General features: G+C 38.2%; 1 protein-coding gene across 8 annotated transcripts in view; it reads left to right on the forward strand.

Moving 5' to 3' along the window:
- The window catches only part of tenm3 (teneurin transmembrane protein 3), an 818277-nt gene that overhangs the window by 231196 nt on the left and 562719 nt on the right, over positions 1-24362 (forward strand). For all 8 annotated transcript variants that reach the window (XM_046046662.1, XM_046046670.1, XM_046046663.1 and 5 more), the window contains exon 2: positions 9259-9369. The gene's annotated coding sequence lies outside the window, so the exon portion shown is untranslated. The remainder of the gene's footprint in view (positions 1-9258; positions 9370-24362) is intronic.

Raw genomic sequence — 24362 nt, forward strand, 5'->3', positions numbered from 1 at the left:
GGTGTATGTAAGAGAGATTCTGTATGCATGTGTGTGTGTGTGGGGGGGGGTGTATGTAGGAGAGATTCTGTATGCATGTGTGTGTCAGGTGTCGGTGATGATGAAAGCAAGCTCAAATAACTCTACTTAACCCTGCAGAGACGGTGTGTGTGTGTTACTATGCGGATGTGAGTGCGCATGGTGGGTTCATTCAGCCTTACTCTCATTTTAGCTGACACTTAACTTCTAGACTCTGTCAAATCAATTATTATCACTAACAGTGACTTACACACACAAGCGCAGACACAGACATACACGCACTATCCTCGGAAACAAAAAATCTCTCTCGTATTATATAAACTAATATTTAGTTCTTACACAAAATAAGAAAAAGACTGTCAGACTCTGTGGATATTTGTACACATACGTACAAGATGGACATGGAACCATAGAGTTGAGAGGTGACTTGCCTGAAGGTGCATTACTTAAAGAGAATAAAATCTTTTAGTGTTTATACATTCTTTAAAGTCTCGGTATTAAAACAGAATCAGTTGCTGATTTTTATGTTGAGAATGGGTCGAATGGCTACAGTGTTGCAATTGCATTTTTGAGGAGGAAAAAAATGTCAGAGGTCAGTCAGGGACTGACTGGAAGTAAAGAATGACACTGGACCTGTCCTCCCTTGCTGAAAACATGCTGGTCTATGCCCTGCCTCCCTCTCCAGAGTCATCAGAATTTGGTAGAACATCTGGGACAGCCAAGTAGGTATGTAGGTATGTAGGTAGGCTAATGACTTCATTTTTGTTTCAGAGCATTTGATTTATTGATTGCTGTCGGGATGTAAAGAAAATATAACACAAAATGCTTCTGAAATAAAGACACATTTGGGATAATCAAATACATATCTGTAGCTATTTTAACATTCAAAGTAGTGAAATATTTATTTAAACAAATCAGAAAACAAGTGCCTAAAGTTGAAAAGACTCATGATTAACATGACAATCACTTACATATACTTTCACCCATATAGTTACTATGTCTCATGACTCATTTGCATTTAATTTATGAACAACATACCTGCTGCTGGAAACACAGCTGTGCAGTAAGTGCATAGAGAACATATGGAACAAACATGGTAGAAACCAAAAGTCCTCCATTACTGTAACACCAAATAAAGACAGTACAATGACAAATAGTTACAAGAGAAGAAAGTTAGGTATTGTAGCTGTCCTAGAAAATGTGCTGCCTTTCCAGAAAATATCAGTGCGACATTAAAAGATTGTGACAGCTCCAAAATTTCTGGTTAGATGGCGCATGTGGTATGTGCTTGTACATTTATTTTGCACTCAATATTTTGTGTTTGTACATTCATTGTTCTTTGTAATATTTGTTTTAGATGAACAGTAGATGTTACAGGTGAAAATAAAATAAATACTAGCCAAGCATGAGTCGGAGGGTGGCTTATCTGTAATAGGAGAAAGTTGGGCAGTTAAACTCAAGGTAGAACCCCTCACCAGTACTGCTACAGAGCAAATACACCAATAAAGTCTGATAATTACACATACTATTTCTGCTGGATGAGCCAGAAAGGCTGCAGGCAAATAGTCCTTTGCTATTAGCCATGCAGACACATTTACATTTACAGACTTAATGTCAAGCAGTTTCCCTCCAGATGCAAAAGTAATTCAAATATGTGTCGAGCTGTTTAAGTACTTGTGTATTTGTTTAAGGCAGAGACATTAAGCTTGAGGGAAATGAAAGTGAAAGAAGCACTCACATGATTACCTGTTCGTCAAGACATTGTGAGTCTCTGTAAGAATATCAGGCTCCCTCTATCGTATAGATATAATGTAAATGTAATAAAAACATAAAATATGTAGCAATTAGCAAATTTTATCATATTGAAAATGTGTAACAAAGGTATAAACATGCCACCCACAGTTTATTGGAAGGACTCTTTGAAGCTATGAATTGAGTTTACCGTTTGCCATCATCAGCCAGCCAAACCAAATTTAGTCAATGAAAAGGAAATACTTTCACTAAGGCATCACATCTGACTGTGATTGGTTGAGACCCAAACCAGACAAAAAGGCATTTTCACTGGACTGAAGCGTTACCATCCAAACAATGATATACAATTTAGCACGTTACCAAACCGCCACTGTGTAACCGGATACCTAAAGTTCCCTATTCTATCACAGTGAGAGCTCCTGAGTGAGGGGAAAAAGGGGCTTTAAGCAGCTCTGTCAAAGGAACAGTGAACACAGTTTGGCGTAATGCACAGTTTTGTGGGAAGCACTGTGACCAAGGTGGGGTGGTAAACTTTTAAGTCACCCCCATTTCTATACTGCACAAGGCCCTTACCATGCGGTGCCAGCTTTAGCAACCTTACGACAATGAGGGGACACACAGTAGCCAAAGAACAACTTCCAAACTAACGACAAAACTTGATGTTCAGGTATGGAGATACATCGTAATGCCTTTAACCCGGACTGAAATTCAATCACAATGTGAGCCAGAACACCTCCAGATGTGGCATTCACACGCACACATTCACACCTGAATTAATAACTCTTTTTGTTCCACCTACCCACCTACCTAATCCTTATAAGGATACGGGGAGCTTATATTTTACACAACACATGCTTTTCTGCTTCAGTGCCAACCCTTCCCCCAAATTATTCTGTCATCACATTTGAACAGTTTAAGCCGTCTAACGGATAATATAGTTGCTGTCACCTTCTGCTGTTCCTTTGTAGGTGCCTGAATCAATTTCCTAATTATTTGCTTCCTTCCGCTCTTCATTTGATTTTCCCTTCTTTCACTCCTGCTTTAGTTTTCAATGGGCAAACAGTGCCTTTTCACTTCCCTCATCTCCCAACCTCTTTATTCTACTTTCTTTCGCTTTGCCCCATCTGCTCCATGCTCTTTCACATACCCTTTCATCTCCTCCTCACTACCTTGTATTGTAGCTTTCCATTCTTCTCTTTCTCCATCCCTTAACCTCTTTTGCTCTCTGTCGTCCTCCTTTTCTCTCTTTGTTCCGCACGCTTTTTCCATTATTTCCTCCCTTTATCCCTCCACTGTTTCCTTCCCTTGTTCAATTTTCTTTCATTCTCCCTCTCTTTACTCCCCTTGACCCTTTTCAAGGCCCTTTCAGATTCAACGCAATTTGAGCTGCGCTCGCGCCCAAAGTTCAGCCAAGCAGCATGCTGTGCTGCGTCAACCACTTTGCTCAACACAGCGAAAAGCCGCTGTGGCACGGCGCAGTACATTGGAAATAATGGGTTTCAGACTGCTGCGGTGCCGTTGTCGCAATGTGTCTTAAGAGCCTTAAGAACATTTATCTCTCTTACACTCGTGTTTCCTCATCTTCACTGCAAACAAATGGCAGCTTATGTAGAATTTAATTTCTTGTAAACCCATGAAACAAGTTAACAAGCTGATTTAATGATTCTTGCAGTTGTTGAATACGTTTATTTTAAGTAATAAAATATAATCGGACTGTGGAACAATTTGGAACTTTACCATCCAAATTTTGAAGAGAACAATGTGTTGCATAAGTTAGTCCAGTGCTGTGGCCCTCAGACCAAAGAAAACAGAATACACTCAAGAGTCATTAACAGGAACATCTTCACGTCAAATTGACCAGCGCAGCGCCAGGCTCTTAAGTTGATTGATATGTGGAGGATAAGCCATGTTTTTTTTTACTAATTTCCTAATATCTTGCTGTGTAGTATTTGCTCAATATGTCCATCTTTTTGAAACTGGCCAAGTTACTAGACATATGTTGTTGTCATTCATGGTCCTTACTGGATAATTTGTACTGATTGTGTTGACGATGACCTTTCGTTTAGTGTCACCATCAAGTGAAACCTTTCATCCGTCACAAAGCGTCTCGAAAATCGCTATTGATATAAAGTAGTAGTTTAGTCTATATGGATTTGAGTCCAGCATCAATAAGGAGGTGGACTGGCAGCTATAGAGGTGCCAGTTCATCTTTGGGGCACTGCCTAGGTGCCCTTGAGCAACCCCTAAATCCTTATGGAGCTACACTGTGCCGGCCCATCACTCTTCTTCTAAAAACAAAGTGTGTGAGTGTAAAGATGAATTCCCCCCAAAGGCTATTAATAAAGTAATTCTTCTTCTTGACATCCTAACCATTAAACAGTCCCACCATTAGGGGGAAACCTTACATTTTTAGCATCACTAGTAAAGAGGCTGTAGCAAAATCATCAATATGTCATTGAATGCTCTGTCACTTCACTTCATCATTCTGGGGTGTAATGAATATTGCAGCCTCTAGAGGGACTTTGTAGGGCTCTTATCTGTATGACTGCAGTTTATCCTAGTTTAATGGTACCAACTGGCATACCATTTGTGAGCGCGTGGCTGACAGATGCCTGTGATAGATTATGCCACACAGGTCCCCTGCCTCATTCTGGACTGTCCTAGTGTCCGGGAGGGTGAGGGCAGAGAGCACTGGGACATGTGGAGGGACGAGCTGGGGCCGCTTCGCTCCCCTGCTCAGTCATGGCTCCAGGCTGTTGCAGAGATCCAGGGGAATTGCTCTGTCATCAAGGCGGCGACGATAACATGCACACGCACTGTTGGTGCTTACACCTGCGCGCCCATGACCCTTTGTATCATTATTAATCACTCAGATCAACTGGCAAAATGTGTGTGGAAATTCCAACAATAACTTTAAATATTGCACAGCCCTGACAAGAGCAAATCATTTCAACATACAGTACAGCTTGTCGCCTGTTGTTTTGGTTGGTTTGTTCTGCATGCTCTCGGAGGACTTTAGAAGACTCCCACCATGGTAGCAGAAAGTCTCTCGGCTCCTTTGTGTCACAACAAAAAGAGCTTCCAAGGTAAACGGCTGTAATGATTTCAAATGTTGTTTTATTCAACACATCCAGCTACAACTCAGTAGATCAAAAGAAATGCTTTACCTTCAAAGGAAACTGATTGTGTTCTGAGAAAAAAGACAATCTGCTTCATGTTGTATCTCATCTTTGGCTGAGTAATCAAGGGCAACTTCTAGCAACACAAGACATAGACAAGTGAAAACACGCACTGAACCCTGACAGCATGATTATTTATTATGTTTAATTATACTATCAGATAGAAACAGAGCCCTGTGCTATTATCAGTATTATGTTTTTTTATATATATTTATGTATTTTTTTTACTCTGTTTAGTTTAGTAACTCTGGTATATTTTTTTGATATTGATTATATACAATGATGGCTGCCAAAACCTAAAAATTAAAGCATTTGCCCTAGTTCATTCAACATGGGCTCTCAATTCAATGCCACAAAACCACAATGCAATAACAAAATGATTTTCCACCTATTTTTTGTACCTCACCGCTGCTGTCATTGTCTTGATATTGAATTTGTATTTTACTTCCATTGTGCATCACAGCAGGTCTGGTCCATTGTACTGTGACTAAAGCGGCCAACCATATCATTATTACATATCAGATTTTTTTTTCTAATTGAGAGATGAATTAGAGTAGTTGTAGGGAGAGACACTGATTGATCTTAAAATGAACTCGCCATCCTTCCTCTTACCATGCAAGTCTACTTTCGCAATTATTTACTGCTGGTTTCTGCATAATCCTCAATGGAAACAAGACTGCTGCCCATTTTAATGAACACAGGAGAAATACAGGTGGACTGATTCATGTAGGCGTGGCTAAAGGGATTGTGACCACCTGTATGCAAATAGGTAAAACATTTGATAAAATAAATTTCAAAAAGTGTGCCTGTCATCTTCCACCCTTCGAGGGGAAATGTGTGGCAGATTGAGTTTACATTTTATCTTTCCCCTGTTCTTGTTAATAATGCCAGAATGCCACCAGTAACGTTTCCGATGAAATATGTTCATGTATTATCTTGAGTGTATACACGGGTCATGAACTGCACACAAACCATGCTGCCCCACAGTTTGACTGGAACCCTCTGGTGTGGTTGTACACAAGTTTCTTTAGTCTGCACCTGTACTCCATGGTAACAGACTTTTGGTAGAACTGTGTCAGTGAACATCAATTGATGATTTTGTTTAGCTGACGGTATTATTTAACTAAGACTTCCTCAAATAGCTCCATGGGGGAGGATTGTGTGATTGACTGATGCTATTTGAAAATCTGCGTCACTTTCTTTAACCAATATTTCAAGTTCATTAGCGGAAAGCGTGGAACTTATTTGCGCTCTCGTTCTTCTCAGACATTTTCAAGACACTTCGTAAGCATTTTAAGTTGAAACCAAAACACTGGGTTTCTATTGGCCGAGCTCTCACGCAGGTAGAGGAAACCTCAGAGATGCGGCCATGATATCACAGCAGCCGTGAAAGGAGAACGCATCAGTTGCGACTGGCTGCCCACTGCTGGAGCAATAGGAGGTGTTTCACCGTACAGCGCTTTTCCTGAGTGAAGGTCTACCTCGCCGGTCAAAAGCGGACTGTTTTTCTTTTGTTTTGTGTTGTCCAAACAAATTGCATCCCTGCAGAAGAACATACAAACTACACCATTCGTATCTAGAGGAGGATGACTCTCGATCCATGTTGTCGACTCTGCTGTTTCCTTCCGCCTTAAGGATCAGCGAGTGTGAGCCCAGAAAAAAGACATTTTATCCAATGGACTGATGCATTATAATCACTACCAAGAGCGATTTAAAATTAGAGGCTTCGGATCGGGGCAGACATTAGGTCTGAAACTGCAATTACAACCTTAAAAGTTTCACAATTTTGGTGAAAGCAGAACGAGCGTATCCGCCGTTTTGGCTCTGGGCCTGCCTGCCCAGTTTGTGACGTGACCCCCACGTGGTGACATCCACCATTTTCCTCGCTCTTCCCCCTCTATTGTCTCACACACAGTCATACTTACTTGCTTTTATTTTTGTTTAGAATAGATGCTAGTGGTTTGTTAGCTGAAGATGTTGATCACTGATCTATGCTAAGATCACTGTCCACCTTATTATTGTTAGTGTTGAAATATTGGCATTTATAGGCGGGCAAAACACATTTTTAAGTACATTTTCAAGTTTTGCTATTGGTCTCTGATTTCAAGGTGGTGCCCTATATTTATCTGTCTTTATTAATACTTTTTGTAATATTAATTTTATTAGTATTTCTAAAATATCTTTGCTGATATCCAAACCTGTCCGTACCTGATCCCAACAGTACTGTATTGTAAAGTACTTGTGCAGACACCAGTATACACACTCTTCCATTCAGTTGCTCTCTCAAAGAGATGTGTTGGCGCACACACACACACACACACACACACACATTCATGCTCACAGTTTGATGGGTGCATGATGTGTGAGACCTACCAGTGACCCAGAAGAGTGAAGTGAAGCACTCTGACAGAGTGTCTGTGTGTGTGTCTTTGTATGTGCTTATGTTTGTGTGTGTGTGTGTGTGTGTGTGTGTGTGTGTGTGTGTGATGGTGGAGGGGATCCCAAAAGAGCATTTGAGGACAGAGGGGACCAAACAAGATCTTACCCTCCTCCCTTTCCTCTCAAAAATACACACACTTTTTTAGACATGCACATGCAAGCAAACACATCTGCGTGTGTGTGTGTGTGTGTGTGTTCATAGCTGTTTAACACTATGAACACACACACACACACACACACACACACACACACACACACGCAGAGGTGACATCTGGAGTGTTTCTGCATCACTGCTATTGTTCTCCTGGTTGGACTGACAGCTCTCTGTCACTCTTTGTGTTTAATTTTCCTTTTTTTAAAATAAAAGCTTTCTGTGCTCACCCGCTGGTGTGTGTGTGTGTGCTAATGTATGACAATGCCCTAGACAAGTGATCTCTTTAATTTATGTATGTGTGTCTGCCATTAGCTGGTACAAATTAAGGAGCTGTAAAAGTTATTGATGTGCCAGTCGCCCGTATTTGTGTCACCTTCAATTACATACTTAGACCACTGAGCCATGTGCGTGTTTATGCGTTACACTCAAGAAAGGAAAAGGCGACTAACACTTTCCATTTGACCATTAAACTATGTCTAAAACCAATCAAATACAATGACATACTCACTATAGATTTGCGGTATACGTGTCTGGACACTCCTGAATCTACTCATTTATTACTTCGAGCTTACATGTACAAGTTCAGAGAGTACAGGAGTTACAAATCGTAGCACTCTGGAGAGTTAAACTCTGACAAAGGAGTTTCTGTCTGCATGAAATTTAGATATTTTATTATTGCGTGCTGTGGGCACAGCTTGCTCCTAATGACATAAAAGTTGTTAAGACATTTCTGTAAATTCCAGCTTTCCTTCACTATACTATTTCTTTTCATCAGTATTCAACCAAAGCAACAATCTCTCCCTACCCTTAACCAAAGTGTGGGACGCAGGATGCAAACCCCAGTCTCCAGTGTCCTGTACTTGTACTTGAGACAAGGCTGATTACACATTTTACTGGCCTGCTCACATGCAAATGTGTGTGTGATCATGTGTTAGTAGAAATGTGGTCACGGTTATTGTATGATTTACACATTATTATTGATTATTCATTATAATTCTAAATAACACCATGGGGTCCTAGAAATGCATGCACATGTGTATACACAAACACAATGTGTACAGTCCCCTGGTACCTACAGTAGGAGTTTAGCATCCAAGAGGGAACCTTCAGGTCTAAAAAATGAAGCAAATGCAGAAGTACCTTAAACCTGCCTTCTTTGTAATGGTCTGCGTGGGGCAACTCCACTGGTTGCAAATGTCTGAATGTGTTTTAGTTTCAAGTCTTCTTTAACATAGATGGTTTTAATTTTTTTGTAATTTATGGTGCCATTTAGAGGAAAATAGACGATAAAGCGGGGGATGCTTTAGGGTGTGGCTACCTTGTGATTGGCAAGTCACAGCGACCTGTCAAACTTTGCAACACATATCCCTCCCCACCCCACCACTTGTCCAAATATGTTCACTTCTGCCGTGAATTTTGCTTAGTATACTGTAAACGTACTCCCCAGTCGGATGGACCCTTTTGATTAGAATGACCCCACAGCATTTACTCTAGTGCCAACTAGAGGCAAAACAAACACATTTTTAAATTCCAGTCAGGTGTTTTGGAATGGCCAAATTATAAATGTGTATTTCCATTCCAACACGTTCCTATTATTTGGTGCAATGAACATTACCGCCTCCAGAGCCCACTTTAAGTCATGAAGTATTTTTCTTGACTATACATTGAACTATAGCATCTGAACTTGTTTGTGCATGTTTTTGTTTCGCTTTACAGATTTCTCTGATCAAAGTTGGAGTGCTGCTCCCCACTGTAATGAAACAGAGCCAGAGGACTCCTAGCATTGGACATCTCCACTGGAATTCACAGAAAGACACAAGCACAGAGGTATGCATGCACAGACACAAGCATACACACATGGACACACAGTGGCTGTGGTAGATTGTAGTTTTGGCATCATTTCTATTGTCTATCGTCAAAGTTTAAAGCGACATTATCCAATGGGCAAGAAATGTGCGGTCACACAATCAGACAGGTTGTAAACAAGTTTACAGCAGTTTAGCCATATTATTATAACAGTTATTTGGAGTGAAAGTAGTGCACCAAAATATCATTAATAATCCGTTCTTGTAAACATGTTCTATGGTAATTATATAATATGTATTATTGTATTATGTATGAAGTAGTAATAATGGTAAGTATGGTAGGTCAAATGTAAACCAGAAAGTAGGTCTTTAGACTGCGGTGGGTGATTTGTCTGATTACTCGTGTTTCTATCCCATTTGACTCAGCAGTGCAGCTGCATACCCAGATCTTAGCACTTAGCTGAGTACCTCTAATCATTACTGATAGGAATAAAGGCCGGAAATCTAAAAATAAGACAGCAGTTGCATGAAACTGTAACTTCTCTTTAATAGATGGAACTTCACACAGTTATTAGTATTTTAACAACTTTGTTTCAGTAAGTTGTTTTTGCGTCCAAAGAACATCTTGCTCAATCAGAGCAATTTGTAGTGGTTTTGTAATTTAGCCATCGTCAATTCTCACTTCTATTTATGAAACCAACTGTAAATTGGGCTGCGTGTGTTGTGACCGCTGATCCGCTGTTCTAAAGACTGAAGCGCAAACAAAATGCAAAGCTCCCAAAAAAATCTGGATTCAGAAGGAAGCAAGTGGTTTGAGGAGAAACAATCTGTCCAATGACCAGTTTCATTGCTGCACATGTCACTGCCCCCTGTCTGAAACAACTCCCCCACACTGGCACCATGCGCACGCTGTGATGCAGTTTTTAATCGGGCCACTTTCTCAAACTATTCACACCCTTGTCTGCTAGAATGTAACTCTGTTCAGCTGCTTTGCAGTCTCCTTCCATATGTTGTTTGTTTTAGGTCATAATGCCACTGCATCTGCAACAGATGACTAGGCTGCTTGAATAATTAATTTATTTTGTTTATATTTTTTCCATTGGCGTGTTGTCATGATTTATGACACTGCAGCTCTTTCTAGTTTCTCCACTGTCTAGAAAAAAAGTGGGTGATCTTTAACTGATATATTTCTGGTGAGGTACCATTATTTCATTAGATGAAATCATTATAATCTAATCCCCAGTGTTAGGATTTATCAAAATGTATTTTAGTCAATATTTCACTAATGTGATGAGTAATAATAACCAACTTTAGGAAGCTGAAAGCCTTCTAAGTATCATTATTTCAATGGACCACAAGCATGACTGATTTGTTTCTATTGTTAACCTCATTCAGAAAGATGTGAATTCATGATATATTGAATGTACACTTCCTTTCTGTTCAGGTCAGTCATTAGCTCTAAATGTAGGCAGAGCACGGCTTATTTTATCCTGTGTGAAATATATTTTTCTGCTGTGTAACTTCAATCAAAATAGTAATTCCACTATTTTCATCCATGGACAGTCAATTCAACATCAACCTATACCCTCCTTACAGTACTAATTACATTTATAATGTTGGAAACTTATAAAAACAGATCCTTTTCTAAGATACATGAATTTGTTTATTGCTATTAATAACATCTAATGTGATCACCACTAATTAACTATGAAATTCTCATCCTCTCTTTACCCACTCTTTTCTGCTCATTTAGATTCTTTTTTGCTCTCTGTAAACACCCTTATTGTATTTCTTCCCTCCTTTTTGTAAGGTGGAATAGGACACCTGCTGAGAAACAGTCTGTAAAACTGAAACTGACTTTTTAAAAAATCATTTTTGACATTGGAGCACACTGCTGTACTTTAGACTCCAACTTTATAACAAAAATGTAAGTAGTATGTAGCATAACCTTTTTTTCAAGTTGTTATATCACACAATAGTATACTCAAGAAGTGAAAGGACCGAAGGGGAAAGGCCTTGTAAGGTTATGCTGATCTGCTGAATATAAGGGCTGCGCCAATTGTGCTTGTCAGACTCGTGTCTTCTTGAGCTTGCTTTCTCTCTCTACATAACTCTTTCTCTCTCTCAAAGCACTTTACATGAGAAGCAAATGGGGTGCCTTTCACAACCATCATTAAAAAATCATTATCATCTCTCATCTCTCCCTGACCTGTCACTCAGTAAGCTGGGCGTTCATTTAAAAAAAATCACAACCATCTATCAATCAGTCTATCAAACCATCTATCTGCATGCACTTTTTCCTCCAGAAAATGTATTGTTTGATGAGGTCTTTAGAGTACTTGTGTAATTGGTTCTACAGTTTATACTACAGGTCAGCTTTTTCTGTAAAATGTTGCAAATCAAAACCATCAACAGACCTTTTGTATTTTGAATAATCTTTTAGCTGCCTTTTAGCCTTTTAGGGAATGGCAATGTCAGTCAGTCCAACCCTCAGAGAATGAAACATCTTGACAAATCTGATGTCTAACAAAGTAATCTAACACCAACCCCACCTTGAAGTGTTCTTCAGCAAATGATCTGGCTCACGCCAAGTGGTCATGAGGGAGGTTCTATCCCCTGTCTCATTTTAAACGTGGTCTTTACTGTCGGAAATTAATGTTCTCAGATCTTTATTTCTGCCATTCACTGGCTCCTCCTGGTTGATGATTTTAATTCCATCCCACTTTGTGCTTTGAAAAGTTTAAGTCTGTTGTTCATGCCGGTGTTCATTCAGTGTCTTGTCCCCAGCTCACAGTAGAATCACACATGCCGTAGAAGCATTTTCTAATTTAATTTAAGAAAGAACTCATTTTAATTGCTGGTTTATGCAGAATCATTCTGCTTAACCAGGTTCTTGTCATTTTCCCACAGCTGAGGCAGCCTTACTTTATGTAGCGGCACAGATCTTGAAGTTTTGGGTTGTGGTGAGCGCTGACCAAAGACTGTATATAAAGATGGACGACATGACAGTGAATACGAAACATCTCATTCGCCCCCCAGTAGGCTGGCTAGGTCGTAAACCCCGCCTCCTCCGTATTAGCTGATGGGACATGGGCCGAATTGAAAAATCTAAGTACACGTCAAATTCATTTTCCCCTCTATTCCATATATCTCTGTCGAGATCACAAGATGTTCCTGTCATGTTGTCATCGTTGCCATGTTCCTGAACATCATCCATCAGCCGCTTCTGGGCAATTAGTGCAACTATTAACCTATACAATGAGTATTGATTGATCTGTTGCTGCTCACACTGAAAAGCTCAGATTTTTCATCATGCCTCCCCGTCACTAATTTGGTTTTCTAATCATAATGATTAATCAAACAAATTGGATAATTAACCTATTCAGTTTCTGTTGATTGGTTCATTTAAGACTGTCTCACGTTTGTGTATCTCTGGATATCTGTGGATAATGTTCTACTGTGGTGCACTGTTCCATTCCTATTTGTTGTTTTCTTTATTACTACATACATTAATTTTGCTGGATAAAATCAAGCAATCAATGTATTGTCATGCCTAATTGGTCAGGGCTATACTAATACACACATTTCCCAATCAATCAGCACAGTATTGACCTTTTTATTTAATAATAACATCAGATCCGTCCACACTGAACTTAAAAAGAACATGATGAATTAAGTGTTATAACATTCAAGCATTATGATATCATCATTATAATCTTTGGTTTGGATCAAGAGTTCAAGAGTTTCCAAAAACTGAAACTACCTAAACGATTTTCCCAAGAGTCTTTCCCTCCTCTGCTCATTTTTTACACAAATGTTCTGAATTATAATTTGTACGTCAAATAGTTGGTGTCTAAATCTTAATTGAAAAGGTGAGCAGAGACAATTTACAATAGGGTTAGACTGACATGAAGCTGATATTGGCCTTTTTGTAATGATCAAATGTCAGCCTGTCAATAGCTCTTAACAGATAGAGTCTTTGTAAATAGTCTATATTCACTAAATGTTTGTGTAGGACTTTTAATGCCCGCCATGGCCCAGATGTCTACCTTAAATTCCATGTCGTCCACTTCAGTTTGAAAGCTTTGGCGCTTTGGAAAATAATAAACAAATGTGGAGAACTCTACTTGAAGTGTATTTGAAACATTTTTGGTAAGAAAATGGTCAAACCTAAATATGTTGAATGAACTACAAACATATTTATTTAACATACAAGTTTAAAATGTGGTATTATAGCCTTCAGATATTGTACAAAAAAAAACAAAGCACACTACAGATAACCTAAAATTGCCACAGTTGGATGATGACTAGGCAGGACTTTTTCCCATCCGTGTCTTTGTTTGTGTCAAATGTATGGTGATTTGCTATACACTTATCTACTATGTAGAGTTGTTGTAACATTTCCATAATGGGCTATAAACACAGATCGGAAGCCAGTTTATCTTTTTTTGTAAACCTTTAAAGCGGAGAACATTATGAGGTATATTTATAATACACGTTACTTAGCATAAATGCAAACAAAATTACATTTAAATATGTGGAAAAACACTACCTGGAGCTCATACCTCTTTTATGAACAGTTGTATTATTTTTATATTTGTAGATGCACTTTGGGAATGTTTCCCTTCATTGGCAGAATGCACAATTCTCTCCATACATGCTGAGGGCTTGTACTGTAATTTAGATTTTGGACAATCTAAATCAACATATAGAGCGCAAATGTAATGAGCGCTGATCAAAGCCTGGTATTTTGCATTCTGTTGTTGATAACAAAAAGTTTAGCCCTCAGGGCCCCTCACTGGGATCTTAAATACAGTGATCCCAGCATGCCCATTACTGTACTGTACTGTACAGTAACGCTTTTTAAATACTGCATCCAGCTGCCTCTGGCTGGGAGATGGCCTACTTCTCTTTTAGCTCTGTGCATCTGGATATTTGAGGAAAGAATGAGCTAGAAAGGCTGCAAATATAAAATGTAATGTCTTCAGTAACAAAGTATACTCCGTCTTATATGTTGGTGCATCTTTTTATTATTTGACTTTATTATAGATGCAAGACAAGAAATTCTGCCAAGACTCATTTTTATTTTCCTTCTTTTTGTTTTAAACTGTTTATATTAACATTTTAATCTGTTTTATTTTCACAACAAGTGGAATTGGAAGGCAGAAATGGAGGGAAATGAAATGATAATGTCTTATTAAAACATCTTTTCAATTCTATGTTAACTTCTAGTTTCAGGGCCTCTGGTATGGGTAATGTTTCCACATTTTAAATCTAACCATATTATTATTGTTTAATGACACTATATTCGGTGTGCATGTACTAAAATCCGTAAATACACACATCAAAAAAGAGAAAATAAGAATCTTTAAGACACCCCAGGGTAAAGCACAATGCAAAACACTGATCTCAGTCTCACTGGAGCCTCCCGTTCAAGAATTGCTTCTACTGTAAGCCGTGCAGAGTAAAATGTGTGGCCCAAATGGCTGATATTTATGTTCATGTACGATAAATGGAATGATGAATGCCACTTTTATCTGCTGGCTTGGCATGTGTTTTCCAACAAGATGATGAATGGTTGGCATTAGACAGCTTTCTTAAGAGGCCTCTCTAGGAGAATCCGTTGGCTCTGACAGTGAAATAAGCACTCTAAAAAAAAACGAGTCCTGCTGAGAGAGTGAGAGAAAGGGTGATGGTAGAACCATCACTGTTTGGAACACCACTCAAACTTTGTCTCAACATATTCAGAAAGCAAATACAGATTTTTGTGCTTCATGGTGTACTAAATGACAAACCCTATATTGTCAGGAACAGTATATGATGAAAAAAACATTTTAAGAATGAATAATAACTGGGTTCAGCTTCCCTGAAGCATTACATATATTTTTTAAAAAACATTTTGTTCATAACCTTCTCTTTAATAATAGCGCTGGAAATCTATGCCCTCCCCCAATCCACCTACATCCTTCATCTGTCAGTTTTACTAGCTGTGTATTAAAGGCCTGTTCTCTAATCCTTTGTCTAATATTCTCAAAATAAGTCCAAATCATTTCTGACCATTACATAATTTGTACTTAGAGGCAAGATTTCTCAATGTGCATAATCCTCCCAGGCCACATATTCAGTCTGGAAACACATTTTATTTTATTGAGGTACTTGTTCTATCTTCCTGTATTTTTGCAAATAACTGTAAATGATGACTTGTTTACAATGTAAAGGATGAGGCTGGTGTCATTTTCTATATTTTTTATTTTTTTCTTACACTCAGCTCCAAGCACATATGTTCCTACTTAAGGTGGAAAAAGGTTTGACAAATATGTGGTTATGTTTTTAAAAAAGGTTTGTGAAGGAACACAACACCCAGTGAAACTTGTGTTTGATGGGTTTCGGACGACAATGGAGCTCTGAGGCTATGGATGCACACAAAATCATTTTCACTCTTGGTTTGGTCTTTACATGGGATTTGTTTATAATGAGTAAATATAAAATGTCATAACCAGATTTATCCTTTAAGTGACCAATCAAACAAGAGAGAGAAATGGGGAGAAGAACGAATGACAATCCTAACAGATGAAAATGTGGTGCTTGTATAATGAACACCAGACATGACAGATCACAGTGGCTACTACAGTAAGTATTTATATTTATATATTTTGATATAGAGTATATCTTTATATAAACAGTATTTTTACAGTCTCAGTTAATTCAATATTTAAAGAAAATGCAGATAAATAATTGTGATTACTGTGCCTGAAACTGATTTTGAAGAAGCAGGCTCTGCAGTGTATACCTGCAAGCTTTAGAAATACACTTATTGATATTAGGTATTATAGATTAGGGCTGGTTCTGTTCAGGCTGAAGGTAAGAAATGGCTTGCTGAGATTTTTCATTTCTGGGAACAGTTTTCAGTGGATTTATACACATTTGAGATTCTATTGAGTCTTTCCTGCAGCAGAACAGTGTATGTGGGATTGAGCTGAAATAAACTACAGTGGGGCTCATGGATGTGATTTAATTATTTTTGGACTACAATGGAGCCTGTCAGGAAACATTAAGTTTCATTGTGGCTTAATTAATTTTGGAAATACATATGTGGGGTTTGGTCAGGGTTTTACTTTCTTAAAAACATTCAGATTTAAAAACATACAATAAGTGGGTTTTTTTCCCCTAATGAACTGACAAATAGATTTCATGACTTCTTCATGCTGTTGCCAATGCTTTCCTGCCCTGAGAACAGTGAAACTAAAACAAACAGGACTTAACACAAACATTTCAAAATAAACTGCAACACCTGCCAAAGAAAACAAAGTTGAAGGCAGTACAGGTAGCTCTCCACAAAGACAAATATTACAAAGGTGTTAATGATTCTGAGATAAACACCGATTTTAAAAGCGTAAAGCCTCACGTGATTATAGGTGCACATAACTGTTAGTTGGTACCACTGTGCATCTTTTCCTCTTTAGTGTGTCCCTTGCCCTGGTCAATTTATACGGAAAGGAATTTCACGCACTGGTCAGAAGTTACTCTCATCGGCGCCTCTCTGTCGTGCTCCACCAAACCATGCACTTACCAAAAGCCCACTGGTAAAGAGGCATTCAGCCCCATATCTCCCCAACTTCCCCCCTTAATTAGGTAATCAATTATTAACACACCAATAAACTTCCTGAATAAGTAATGACTTCAAGGCTTATGTGGAGTTTCAAGCCCACTGCCCAGACATTTGGTCAAATATTTGTTATTGTGTCTGTCGAGAAAACGGTGTTGTTTATTGGCTGAAACATTGAGGTAATTTTGATTTTGGGCTTGTCATTTACTTTAGCCAAGAGAACGTTGTTATTAAATTATATTTCCTATTGGTTTGTCATCAACAAACTGTTAGAAAAACAAGAACGCACATACAGGTGTTTAAAGAAGACTGAAAGTTTGGAGGTGGTGAGTGTTCCTGCTTTTTTTTAGTTCTTCAGTCCGCTATTATAACTATGAACTTTTAATAAAGTTCAGGTAGTCAGAGTTTGTTAGCTTTTATTAGTTAAAACAGGATGTTCAGTCTGAGCTAACCTAAAAGACAAATAATAAACTTGAGAAGTCCTGGCTGTGTTATTAATATCAGTGAGGTTTAGACTGTCCAAAAAAACTAAAGTTGCTACAGGTTATCTATACGGTTATGCCATTGAGGTTTTCAGTTTCACGATCAGTTGGTTAAAAACTAACATTATACTTAAATGTTGCGTTTTAATGTAACTTGAAACGGGTATCTTTAGCCTGTAAGTATGAAAGATTCCTTTGAGTCTTGAACAGGTTGCCTGGCACTACCTAGCAGTACTGCTTATCCTACACATAAATATATTTTTGTGTCTGTGTGTGGATATGTGCATCAAATGTGGAAATTTCCCTGAAGATCTGAGATCTCCCTTCACAAATTTTGCTGATACTAATGTTAGTATTGTTTATACAGGCATATCCGGCATACAGTAATTCATTATACTTTTGGGAGGCTTTTTGTTTTGAAACGCTACCCTTGGGCTGATTGGCTCTGTGGGGATGATGATAAAACTGGCAGAACTCACCGATATAAAACAGTGAAATGCTAAATGTTTCCGTCTATTATCACTGTCATATCACGGGATGTTATTCAGTTCTAAATCTTAAATTCTAGATGCACTAATGCTAAATGCATGTCTGTTGTGGGGGAGAAATAGCAGCATCCTCCCTTCCCCTTTTGGTCTTCCCATCCAACCCTGTTTTTGAACAAAAGATTACTTACATCATCTACTGAAAGTAAAAGGGTTTCTTTGATGCTGAAACATATTGATTTGTGTGTTGGTTTATCTCCCACGTTCATACAGCATTATGACAATGTCCCTCACCATTCATCGATTTGCTCTGTAATTGCAGAATTTAAATACATAACAAATATTCAACCTTAAGGGGAAGCTAGTGTTTCTCTCAAATCGCCACTCATTTGACACAAATTTAGATAAAAACAAATATATTTATCATAAATATAAAGTATTGTGATATTAACTACAAATGTGATTTTCACAAATTAGATTTTTCACTAATACTAGTGTCAAAACAACCGTACTTTATTCCCCATGAAGTTCTATTCTCTTTCAGTTTAATATATTTATACTGGTTTTATATGGCTGGAATATTTAGAAGTGAAGGAACCGTTCTCATACGCCACAAAATCGAAATACATTACCAGTATTTAGTGTAAAGCTTGCAGGATGGAGACTCATACATTTGTGGGTAGCAAAACTGATTGAAATGAAGCAATTTTACTGAAAGAGTACGACATATTACTATGATTATAATTTGGATTAGTTTTATTACTACTAGTAATGACACCATAGCAACCAAATTAAAATATCCCATGGGTGAACAGTAGTTTTTAACAACTCGTAAAATACTCTTGTGGAGTCTGTTTGGCAGTGGAAAAACTGTAACTGGATGGAGGCCGCTGTCGATGCTTATTCTATACAACCTATATTTCCTGTATTTTGTTCTACCAAATCTATCGTTTTAAAAGTGTGTTTTTTCTACATGATGTTTATCACATTTGCACACCCTAAGAAAGAGGTAAAGATAGAAGTCTAAAGAAAAACATTTCAGTTAAGAGTCAAACCACAGAGCCTTCTTTCTGTCCACTGCTCAAATATTAGGGATTTATGTACTTTACCAAAAGTACAATTCAAGCTGATTCCCTGTTTACTTGTTGTGTCCTTCTGCACGAGGACACTAAGATTCTGGTGTGTTTTCCTTCACTTGTGCGTGATCAAGCGGAACCTTGGTGCCTTATCCCCATCTTCTCTGTCTAGTCTGCGTAATCTCGGTGTTATTTTTGACCAATCCATGAGCTTCGACTTTCACATTAGGACGTTGAGTCAATCATGTTTCTCTCACCTAAGAAATAGCCTCGGTTTAGCCTCCCAATAACAACAGGTCTTTGGACTTTGTGGACTCCTTTAAGAAGAAGCTAAAAACCCATCTCTTCAGACAGGCATTTAGGTAGCGTGTGGCTTTGTTCTCCTGCAGCCGCATTTTTTTATTTTCTTACTGGCCATTTTTTTTTTTTGCTGTTAAAGGGTTCTTAAAAACAGACAAAATATCCTCTTGGGCATGTTGGGAACCTTCCGCAAAAAGTCTGGACTCCTTCGATGTAAAGGTACAAAAAAGAATGACTTACTTCCTGTACAAAAACTAAATACTATACTGCCTTTTTTGGGAACTTTAAACATTCGTAGCATGGGAGATAGAAAACATCGGCATCGACCGTTTGGTCAAAAGCAACATACTTGTTGTTATGTGTTTAACATCGACCACAGACTTGCTTCATGCAACGTCTCCCATCAACAGTCCATCATTTCTTTTAAACATGAAGGCTGAATTTTTTCTCATCTTGACCTACAGCTACACAACAACCCTAACCCCAGCCCTTACTCCTCCCTAAACTTACCTTAGTGGTTTTAACCATACATGTGGCAGACCAGAAAACCCCCATACGGATCGTTTTAGGAATAGTCATGTGTGTCGCATTGGAGAGACTGATGAATGACCCATTTTGTTGAGGATGTGTTGAGAATTTGCTTGACAAGGTACTTCAGAGGAACGAATAAGTCCAGCCACAGTGTGATTTGTACAATGGCAGCCTGCTAGGAGATTATATCTCACTTTGCATTCCTCATCAGGCTGACTTGTTCATTTGGGAGAGGAGCTCCATCTGCCTCAGCCATCACAGCTCTTTCATCTGGCTCCCGCTGAGCCATAATAACTTCCTCTTTGTTCATCTCCTCTGTTTCTCTTTGGATGTCTCCTCTCCCTTCACACCTTTCCTGCTCTTTCCTCTCCAACTATGTCTTTCCTTTTCTCCAGTTTTCTTTTATTGTTTCTATCACTCTTTTTTCTATCTTATTTCCATGCAATTTTCTTTCTTTTTTTCTTTCTCTTGCTGTCTTACTCTTCTCTACCCCCTCTTTTTCTTTCAACCCTCTGATCCTCATCAAAGACCCTCTCTTCCTCCTTTGTCCATCCCCTTTGTTTTAATATTTTACCCCTGTGTTTGATTATTCCTTTCACATCCCCCTTTTTCCTCTGTTTGAATGCTGCTTCACCTTATTTTTGTATTTTTTGTGTGTCATATATGTCTTTTTTTTACCTTTTACTTCCTTTGCTCTTCATGGCTCTTTCGTTCTTTCTTTCTTTCTTTGTTGCATCAACCTGCTCTCTTTATGTCATTGCCTTTTCTCTTTTGCCCCTTTCAGACATTTAGATTAATGGGTTCAGTTTTCTGTCATTTGGCTTCCACTCATCTGCATTATGGAAAAGTTCCATGTTAACTGCTCAATGGAAGATTGCAGACAGAACTGCAATGTGATTGGAGAGAGCTACAGCCTTTTTTTCCCTTAATTGTAAAGCTATACACATTTTTTTTTATACCTTACAGGCTGTCGCAGGGCCCACTCTCAAATCCATTTTCATCAATTTGCTATTTTTTTAAGGTATGACTATATGAAACTACTACATCAGCTAAAGTGATTTTAGAAAACAGATGCTCTCTCCACTTGTTGCAACTTTAAGCACAATTATTGTTATTCTGTTGCAGCCTGTTAGTCTTCTGTGAACTAGTCCACTGTGGCATAATTTAAAAGCTTATTTTTCAGGCTTGGCTGTGAAGTCAGAGTCGTAACAAGCAGGATTTTTAAGAGCTGTCAAAGCCAGTTTCAAGGCCACTCCAATTCAGACAGGAGAAAGTCTTTTAAGGTTGAGACCAGGTCCAGACTCAGGTGTCTGCTTTGGTATGAGTCAGGTTTTAAATGAACACTCAGTAACTGACTTCTCCCTCCCACTGTCTCTCATCAGCCCACAGATTTGTGCTCTAAATGATGGCTGCGGTCTAGTTGAAATATGCACAAGGACTGCTGACAAAACTAGGAGAAGTTGCATTTTCTAGTCATTAAGAGTACTTTCATAATCAATAAAAATCCTAAAAGGAGACTTCCCCAGTGATAAACGGCTGTTGTTGTTTTTCTAATGAAATTGTAGTTCATTGTATAAAGCCATAGTAAATGTCAAGTGAATGTCACAGTCTCTTTTTGCTTTATTTGCATTTGCATGTCTTTCTCTGGCACTCTGTGTTTCAATTAAGTGACATTTAGCTTGACTGTTTACAGATAAACACTTAATAAAACATGGAAGAGAAATATGAAATATATATATTTTGTATAGTCACGCAAATGTGGTGAATAAAAATACAATCATATTTTAAATTGAGTTACATACTGGTAAATAAAATACAAAAAAAAATAAACAATATTTACTGCTCTTTTAAATACATTCATGCCGAACTAGCGTTAGCACCACTAGTCATTTTATTACAGTAGCGCTGAATCAAATGACTGGCCTACAGCTAATGTCAAAGGGATCACTTGCAGTTACATGCTTACAAAGAATTATCTCCCAACTCTTTAACTAAAGTGTCTAGCTGGTGAAGAAAGTCATACATTTAGCAGCTAAAGAGTCACAAATTCCCCATAGGAAATAACAGCAAAACTTCTGAGCTAAAAGGAGAGTGAATATTGGAACTTAATCAAATGGAAACAAACTCAGAACATGTCTCTATGTTTCCTGGCTGTATAAGTAGGCATCTTCTATATATTAATAAAACATATAAAAGAACACACTTGTAATATGTCAGGACAGTATGTCTGTCAGCTGCTAGTGGCCGAAAAATGAAATAAGCCATTACAGCAGTATTAACCAGTGGTTAATACTGCTGTAATGGCTTATTTCTTTTTTAGTTCTTTAATTTCGCTCCTGTCACAGACATTCCTCCATTCTTGTTATTCAGTCTCGTTTAATTCACCCACTCTCTCTTGTTATGGCTACATTTATAAAGCGATTTCATTCAAAGTGCTTAAAAAGACCTTTTGCCACACTGTTGGCAGCAAGCTACAACGCAGGGTGCTGGCCAGCCATCAGCAGCAATTTGGGGTTCGGGGTCTTGCACAAGGACACTTCAGCATGTGGACTGGAGGAAGTGGGGATCAAGCCGCCGACCCAGTGATCAGGGGACGATCCGCAGCTGCTGAGCCACAGCTGGCCTAACAGTGGCAGACACCCTATAGACAGGTAGAAACCTGTTAGCCTAGTAGTCATCCTAATGCATCACTGTCTTAAAGTAACAGGCACACATGAGCTGGCAGTATTCCATACACTGAAAGAGAACACCTGCTGATAAAATAGGCATGACAGACATGCAGATATACCATAGTAAAATCACTGCAAACATTGTGAACAGCACATCTGACAACATAATTACAATAATTTTTTGGTCATAAAGCTTAATCTTTACTGTACGTGCTTGATGTATATTTATTTGTTCATAACTGGGGTTCAGTATAATTTAGTGATGCTCTCCGCAGAGTTTTCTCCCAGCTAATGAATTTCGTTTAGCAAACACCCAAACAACAAAGTGGTTGTGATTCCCACCTTATTACCTGACTTCAGACAAATCGCTCCATGCAAACTATCTAATTTGTTTGCTTTGACAAACTCAAATTGCGACCAGCCTCTTTTAATACACCCTGGCCAGGTGGGATTGGGTAAGGGGCGCTATTCAATTATGAAAGTTTTCACATTGGTAATTAGTCAGGGCTGTAACGTATTGTTTTATGGCCTTGATTGTGCGTCGAGGTGGGAATGAGATGTTTTTAATGTGCGCGCTGAGAGGATTTTGTTTGTTAATGCACTAATGTCTGTAATGAAGCTATGCAATCTAAAAGGCAAAGTGGATGACAAAGAGACTTCCACACAAACGCTTTTACTCACACGAACACACACACATAAATCACTGTAGAGGCCTGAGGACTTTTGAGAGAAGGCTTACTGAAGCCCGTACCGGGCTAATCAGCTTTCTAAGAGGAGGCAAGAAGTCTGGTATGATTTTAGCATTAATATAAAAATCTAAAAATTCTAGATTTTGCACAGGGCGTATTAGGAGAAATCATGTAGGTATAGGATTAACACTAGCCACCCTCAACTGATCACAGTTAACTTATCTTATCTTTATTTAAATAAAGAAAATATTAAAATACTAAAGTAATAAAAGTGTTCCTTTCGCATAAAAAAAACATTGAACATTTTTTTGTTGATGGGTTTTCTTCAGATGATATCAGAGAAGACAGAAAAACAACTTTAAAAGCTATTTTTCATGATTTGATTGATTGTTTGATTAAGACAGTCAATTTAATGTGAAGGGAAATTTTAAGGGCATAGGTTGAAAATAATGCAGCCTTAATAGAAAAATAACGCATTTGATTAAATAATGTGTATGTGTGTTTTCAGTTTTTAAGAATAAATAAAGAAATATATCCTGCACCTTCATTTAATGATCGTCTCTGGAGCGGTGCCAAAACTGTAATGAGTGATATAAAAAAACACAGAGGCAGAAAGACAGAAGGGTGGGAGAAACAACAAGGGATCATGGCTTTATGGCTTTTACGTTCCACACTTTGCTCACTTAGTCTGTTTGTTTGCATTTGTGTGTGTGTGTGTGTGTGTTAGAGGACAAGCGAGTGTGCGCTGTCGACATGCCTGTTTTTTTAAATCACTCTACCTCAGATTCAAAATAACAGTCAAAGTCTGAGTCTGCTTGACTCTTTAAATGTGTAAACAGCTGTAGTGTAATCAACTTGAAATACTGTTGTTATTATTTTAAATAATAAAAATCATGTATTTCTGCTTCGCTCAACAGGGTGACTTACAATTTTAGTGCATTACAATATCATGCAATGGTTTAGCAGCGTGGTCTAGTCTGTTAAACTGTGATTTTATTTTTTGTGCAAGAACAGTAGTCATAAACACAATTATATTTTTTATAATAAAGAAAATGACATCACGTTCCCAAAAAAAAAATAATGCAAGAATCTCACTACATGAGCAGGAAACATTCAGTGTTCCTTCAAAATCATAAGCTGGCCTTAATTAGCCAATGATTTAAAATATGAAGATAAA

Source organism: Micropterus dolomieu, linkage group LG04, assembly GCF_021292245.1.
Source record: "Micropterus dolomieu isolate WLL.071019.BEF.003 ecotype Adirondacks linkage group LG04, ASM2129224v1, whole genome shotgun sequence".
NCBI lineage: Eukaryota > Metazoa > Chordata > Actinopteri > Centrarchiformes > Centrarchidae > Micropterus > Micropterus dolomieu.